A 7539-nucleotide genomic window follows, 5' to 3' on the forward strand; every position below is an offset into this window, starting at 1 on the left:
TGTAGAAAGCCTTCTCTCTTTTAAAATAAATCTAAATCTCTCAAGTCAGGGAGTTCCAGATGCTAAAACGTACTCGGTTACTAACGTAACCTCGGTTCTCTCTAGGAGAGGGAACGAGTACTGCGTCGAAAGAACGCTACGGGAAAGATATTTCTTTGTCGAGATTGAAGCCAAAAATTAATCCTTAATTTTGTAATATTGTAAAACGCTTTTCTGAAGCATACAACCTAGGCGGAGCAATACAGCTCACCCATTGGCTGCTCTGCCAGAAAAGCACAGCCTATGCGAGGCCAGGACGCTGACCAATGAGGACGCTTCGCGCCCTTCTGCGTCACCTCCCGCCCAAACAGGCGTGGCCTAGGCCTATAAATACGAGCATAGCTGTCTAACACGCCGATTTTCGTCAATGAAGCGACGCAGCGTGGACACGCACGGCATGAGACGCAGTACTCGTTCCCTCTCCTAGAGAGAACCGAGGTTACGTTAGTAACCGAGTACGTTCTCTTACGTAGAGTTCTCTCGTACTGCGTCGAAAGAACGCTACGGGAACCCCATGCAAACCGCCGTGCGTGTTCTTGGATCGACACAGACACCTAAGGGCGCGCGCGCCCTGGTATACAAGCGCCTACCCCAAGAAGTATAAGGAGAGCGGCTAAAATAGCATCATCCCTTATAGTAGTGCCTCTCAAGGCATAATAGCATATATATGTAAATATAGATATATATGAGGGGTAATAGCATGCTCATGGGACACATTGTCAGTGAGTGATGCTTAAAACATTGAAGTGACCTGGGCCGCAGCGCGGGGCAGGAGCACTTATACATATTAGACATTGAAGTGACCTGGGCCGCAGCGCGGGGCAGGAGCACTTGTACATATTACCATTGAAGTGACCTGGGCCGCAGTGCGGGGCAGGAACACTTATACATAGTCTTCTAGACCGAGAGCAGTTTAGCCTGCAACGCAGGAACCTCTAGGTTATAGAACCTAATAAATGTAGACGGGGAGGCCCAGCCTGCCGCCATACAGATATCTTGTAACGAGATTCCGCTATACCAAGCCCATGAGGAGGCCATGCCTCTCGTGGAATGTGCTCTGATGCCCAAAGGGCATTCCAAGCCTCCAGATGCGTAGGCTAGCGCAATGGCGTCCACTACCCATCGAGACAGACTCTGTTTCGTTGCGGCTCGTCCCTTGGAGCGCCCGCTGAACGAAACGAAGAGCTGCTCCGTCTGTCGAAAAACAGCGGAGCGGGACACGTAAGCCCTTAATGCCCTGACCGGGCAAAGGAAGCTATTTCCGTCCTCTGAGGCCGGCAGGGCCGACAGGGAGATGACCTGAGCCCTGAACGGTGTGTTGAGGGACTTAGGCACGTACCCATGCTTCGGTTTCAACACGACTATAGAGTCGTTTGGACCGAACTCCATACAAGAAGCTCTCACCGAGAGCGCTTGCAAGTCTCCCACACGCTTCACTGAAGCGAGAGCCAAAAGAAACACGGTCTTGAGAGACAGGTGTTTCATGTCAACTGAGTGAATAGGCTCGAAAGGGGCCCCTTTCATAGCGTTCAACACTGTAGAAAGGTCCCAAACGGGGACTGAAGGAGGCCTTGGAGGGTTTAACCTCCTGGCGCCTCTCAGGAAGCGGACCACCAGGTCGTTCCTGCCTAGTGAACGGCCAAGCGTTGGATTAACGAACGCTGATATGGCAGCCACATAGACTTTGAGCGTGGATGGGGTTCTTCCCTTATCCAATAGCTCTTGCAAGAAGGAGAGAATCTCCGGTTCTCCACACTGAAGTGGTGACAGACCTTGATCTGAACACCATCCAGAGAACACCGACCATTTGGAAGCGTAGAGCCGTCTAGTAGACGGAGCCCTAGCTTGTTCGATCGTGTCTAACACTCCTCTTGGGAGGTTAGCGGGTACCCGTTTATGGCCCATACGTGTAGGGACCAAAGCTCGGGGTGAGGATGCAAAATCGAGCCCTTGGCCTGTGAGAGGAGGTCTCTCCTCACTGGTATCGGCCACGGGGCAGTACTTTTCAGTTGCATCAAAGCTGGGAACCAGGTCTGATTCGTCCAGAATGGAGCAACTAGCAGTACTGAGCATCCGCTCTCCCTGATACGCTCCAGCACTTGAGGCAGGAGTGAGACAGGAGGAAAAGCATAGAGCGGGCGGCGGGGCCAGACTCTGGCCAGCGCGTTCGTGCTCTTCGAAAAGAATTCTGGGCAATGAGCGTTTTCCTGGTTTGCAAACAGGTCTATTTCCGCTCTGCCGAACGTTTTCCACAGCAGACGCACTGTCTGTGTGTGTAGGGACCACTCTCCAGTGGGAACGTTGTTCCGTGAGAGTCTGTCCGGGCCTACGTTCAAGTGGCCTGGCACGTGCATTGCTCTTAACGAGCGCAGGTTGTGCTGGGCCCACACCAGTATGCGTTCCGCTAACCTGAATAGGTTCCGGGATCTCACGCCACCCTGGCGGTTTATGTAGGCTACTACCGACATGTTGTCCGAGCGGACCAGGACGTGGTGTCCTTTTATCCGGGGACAGAAGCGCCTCAGCGCAAAGTCCACTGCCATCATTTCCAGGCAGTTTATGTGCGGTAGTTTGGCTCGCTCTGACCACTGGCCAAAGAGCGGACTGCCGTCGAGCAGTGCTCCCCAGCCTGAGGTGGACGCGTCCGTGGACACCACCTTCAGGCTCGAGGAAGTCCCCAGGCTTACACCTGACCGGTACCAGTCTGACGCTCTCCATGGTGTCAGGGCTGAAATGCATTCCTGAGTGACCTTGAGGCGATAGCGACCGTGTAGCCATGCTCGGCGCGGTACGCGCGCTCTCAACCAGAACTGTAGTGGGCGCATGCGCAGCAGGCCCAACTGCAGCACTGTTGAGGCTGAGGCCATGAGGCCCAGCATTTTCTGAAATCTCCTGAGTGGCACTATGTGGCCGCTGAGGAAGGATTTCGCCATTTGCAGGGTATTTCGCCTGCGCTGTGATGACAGCTGTGCTGTCATAGACAGTGAGTTCAGATCCAGTCCTAAAAAGGAGATCCTTTGACTGGGAAACAGTGAACTTTTCTCCCAATTGACCCTCAGACCTAAGCACTCGAGGTGATCGAGTATTAGTGTCTTGTGGTGAGCGAGTTCTGACGGCGATTGAGCCAGAATTAGCCAATCGTCCAAATAGTTCAGAATTCGAACGCCCCGGAGTCTCAGGGGTGCCAGCGCCGCGTCCATGCACACTGTAAATGTACGAGGTGCTAGGGATAGGCCGAATGGCAGGACTGTGTACTGATATGCCCGGCCCTCGAAGGCGAATCTCAAAAATCGCCTGTGACGTGACGCAATTTGTATGTGAAAATACGCGTCTTTCAGATCTATTGCCATAAACCAGTCTTCTCGGCGAATTTGCGCGAGGATACCTCTGGTCGTGAGCATTCTGAACTTCCGCTTTGCAAGCGTTTTGTTCAGACGCCTTAGATCTAAAATGGGTCTGAGACCCCCGTCTTTCTTCGGTACCAGGAAATATCTGCTGTACAGGCCCCCTTCGCTCTGAGCTTGAGATAAAGGCTCTATGGCCCCTTTGCTCAATAGCTTCGCTATTTCGGCTCGAAGTAGATGTGCTACTTCTGTTTTTACCGTGGTTTCGACTTTTCCCGTGAAACGGGGAGGGCGTCGATAAAACTGTAGCGAATAGCCTCTTTTTATAGTCTCTAGCACCCATTCTGAAACCCCGGGTAGTCCTTCCCATGCATCTGCACGTGTGACTAGGGGTTGAATGTAATCTGGGCTCTGGTCGCGAAATGGCGGCGACACGAGAGCAACCATGTGCTGTGACATGGACGCCGTGGCGTCTGAGGCGGGGGACATGTTTAACACAGTATGCGTCCCGCGCGCGCTCGACTCTCTGAGTTGAGAGAGAGCACGCGGGGCGAGCCCTACGGGGCTCGTTATGTTTGTGAATAAACGTGGGCGCTTGGTGGCGGGCACATTTATAACACCGGGGACACTGTGTTTGTGTACTGACTGACCGTTCGTTAGTTTCGTTTTTACAGAAACCGCGGAACGTGCAGTGTGTAGTGGTTGTGGGCACTGGACAGTGGGCACGCTCACTACACGTAAAGCACAATCGGTGTGAGCCGATTTTATGTGTGCAAACCCTGTGTTGAACGGGGCTGTGCTTGTGTGAATGAATGGGCACTGGGTGGGCATTGCAGTTACACACATTACACCATCGGCCTTGGCCGGAACACCAGAAATTAAACTCTTTTTTAGATTTATCTGGGTCGCCGTGAAAACGGCGTTTGTGTGCAGGCAAACGGGCTTTACGGCCGGTTTGTTGGCTGCTGAGTACACTGGTACAAACACGGAACTTAGGGCTGTACAAGCGGGAATCTTTGGTGGAAGTCCGGCCGCAGCGGGACCCGAACACCGTCTTTTTCCTAGCAGGGCTAGGATGGCGCTGAGGCCTCGGGCTTGATTGAGATCTTGGGCCGAGGACCACGCGGTGGCGGGCGGCGTCCGGCGGAGCGAGACCGTGGTCTCTCTCGGGCCTGTTGTTGCTGGGCCGGCGCGGCGGGCGCGGGGCGCTGCTGAGTTCGGGCAGGCGGCTGTTTAGGGCGGCCTGTTGCGGAACTGGAGCGCTTTGGCAGGAAATGTCTCATGGCCTGCGAAGTTTTCTGTACCTCGGCGAATCGGTCCGCGAAGTCCTTCACGGAGGATCCGAAGAGGCCAGCCGGTGAAATGGGGGCGTCGAGAAACGCAGAGCGCTCGGATTCCGCCATTTCAGAGAGAGTCAGCCATAAATGTCTCTCAGAAACAGTAGCTGTGGCCATAATCCTGCCGATGGCGTGTGCGGCGGACTTTGTAGCGCGAAGAGCTAGGTCTGTGGCGCTACGCAGGTCCGGAACACTGATCGCGCCCGGGCCTTCCTCGTCTAGCTTGCAGAGGAGGTTGGCCTGGTGGATTTGAAGCACCGCCATGGTGTGCAGCGCCGATGCAGCTTGTCCGGCGGCGGAATACACGCGACCGTTCAGAGCTGAAGACGTGCGGCAAGCTTTGGATGGTAGGACTCCCTTAGCCCGCCGTCCCGCAGAGGGTGGGCAAAGGTGAGTCGCTACCGCCTCCTCGACCGGAGGGAGAGCGTGGTAGCCTCTGTCTCGAGCACCGTCCACTACGGAGAATGCTGGCGAGGCAGAAGTACGTACTCTGGCTGAAAATGGCGCCTTCCATGATTTCGCTACCTCTTCGTGAAGCTCAGGAAGAAACGGTGCGTGTCTGGAGGGGGGCGCAGCGCGGTCTCCAGAGAGGAAGCGTCCATCCAGCCGGTTGAGTGCAGGTTGTTCGGGCGTCGACCAATCGAGGCCGAGGCTCGACACGGCCTGTGTGAGCAGACGCATCAGTTCCGCCTCGATGCTGATCTTCCCTCCTCTGCGCTCTCGAACAGCGGGGGAGGGGAGGTCCACAGAGCTCGCCCAACCCTCGCTCTCCGAAGCGAGAAGCGAACAGCAATCATCATCTCCCTCTGATACAGCTTGCTGGTCGTCATCCATAACGGACAAAGCGGCGTGCTGCGGCTGTTGTCCGTCGGTGAGCGACTCGAGCGAGACGTTGAGAGGAGCTAGCGGCGGCGGCGGCGAGCTCCTCGTGGAGGGAGGTTCCGGGACCCGCTGAGCACGGCGCTTTTTACGGCGCGGCGCTACAGGGGGCGGTTGAGCAGCTTCGGCGAAAGATGCAAGGCGAGTCCGCAGAGTCGCGATTGGCATCATGTCGCAGTGATGGCAGCCGCCATCACCGAGAGCGATAGCTGCATGTTCCTCGCCCAAGCAGGAAACACATAACTCGTGGTGGTCCCCGTCGATGAGCGCAGCTCGGCAGGAGCCGCAGGAAAAGCGAGACATCTTTATAAAGACGCTCGTGCTCTTTTGTGAGGAAAAAGCGTGTGACGCGGTAGGCGAACACACACACAAAACACACACAAAACTGAAAGGATATATCCACGCCGGAGAAGCGCAGCAGGGAACGGCGGCTGAAGGCGGCGAAGACCAGCGGCTTCAGGTAAGGGCTCGTCCTGCTGAGGTGCTTGTATCCAGACGGCTGTGGTGGCTCGAATCAATCCAGCGATGCGTGCAGCTTCGTTGAATTTAAGAAAATCGGCGTGTTAGACAGCTATGCTCGTATTTATAGGCCTAGGCCACGCCTGTTTGGGCGGGAGGTGACGCAGAAGGGCGCGAAGCGTCCTCATTGGTCAGCGTCCTGGCCTCGCATAGGCTGTGCTTTTCTGGCAGAGCAGCCAATGGGTGAGCTGTATTGCTCCGCCTAGGTTGTATGCTTCAGAAAAGCGTTTTACAATATTACAAAATTAAGGATTAATTTTTGGCTTCAATCTCGACAAAGAAATATCTTTCCCGTAGCGTTCTTTCGACGCAGTACGAGAGAACTCTACGTAAGAGAACTCAGACTTTATTGGTCACGACAACAAAGCTGAAATGCCTGCAGAACAATCCCAATCGCTTCTTCCATTTTAATACACCAATGATCTCCTTATCTTTTTTTGGCTCATCCCCAAACGTCACTATCATCCTGCTTTCTTTTACATGGAGGTACATGTACAATTAGTTTTTTCTTTCTTTATAACATTATACTTCAAAGGTTTAATATAGAAAATACAACTAGAATGCAGACGTGATTTTCCCATAGGATAGACTGGTACATGTTTAGCCTACCACAAAAGATACTGTATTATAATGATTTCAAAGATGAATTTGAATGTTTAGGTAATAACAAAATCTTATAAAATAACTTTATTTTAAGAACAGTGAAAAGGTTTTACTACATTTATGTAAAGAAAGAAGGGAGATACCTTTCCGTTCTGCCTGTTAGCCCTTAGTTTGTTTAACACCTTATGTCAAAGTCATGGTGACCTTGCCAATTTGCAACAGTTTTTGGGGGTCAGAAAATTATTTTTAATAAAAGTATTTTACACTCATATTTTTTATGTTGACCTTAAGTCTTAATGTTGTCTGAAAAACCTTACATAATTAGGCTACAACCAGCCAGTGTACAATGAGTTTGATAGTGGAATATGCCAGATGGATGTTTTGAGGACTAAATTACATTAATAAATGAATGTGATATAAGTAATTTACGTGATAGTTCTTTTTACTGTTGCCTTATATTGGACTTGAACAGTGGTGTTGAATAGGGCCGCTGTCAGAGTTTCGCTCCAACCCCGATTAAACACACCCGAACCAGCTAGTAAAGTTCTTACTAAGCATTGGAAATTTAAGTCAGGTGTGTTTAGGCAAGTTAGAGACATACTCTTCAGGACAGTGGCCCACTAGGACTGAGTTTACTTTGGACACATCTGGACAAGAAAGCATTGGAGGGCTTTGATTCTTTTGACCTTTTCTCTTCTGAAAAGGAAATTCTCAAGACTCAATACAAACTGTTCGATATGGAAATAAATCTGAATATTCCTCCAGTTACCAATACAATATTTCGTGCAACTTAGCGTTGCCAATACATAGAATACAGT

Source organism: Phoxinus phoxinus, assembly GCF_949152265.1.
Source record: "Phoxinus phoxinus genome assembly, chromosome: 5".
Taxonomy (NCBI): Eukaryota; Metazoa; Chordata; class Actinopteri; order Cypriniformes; family Leuciscidae; genus Phoxinus; species Phoxinus phoxinus.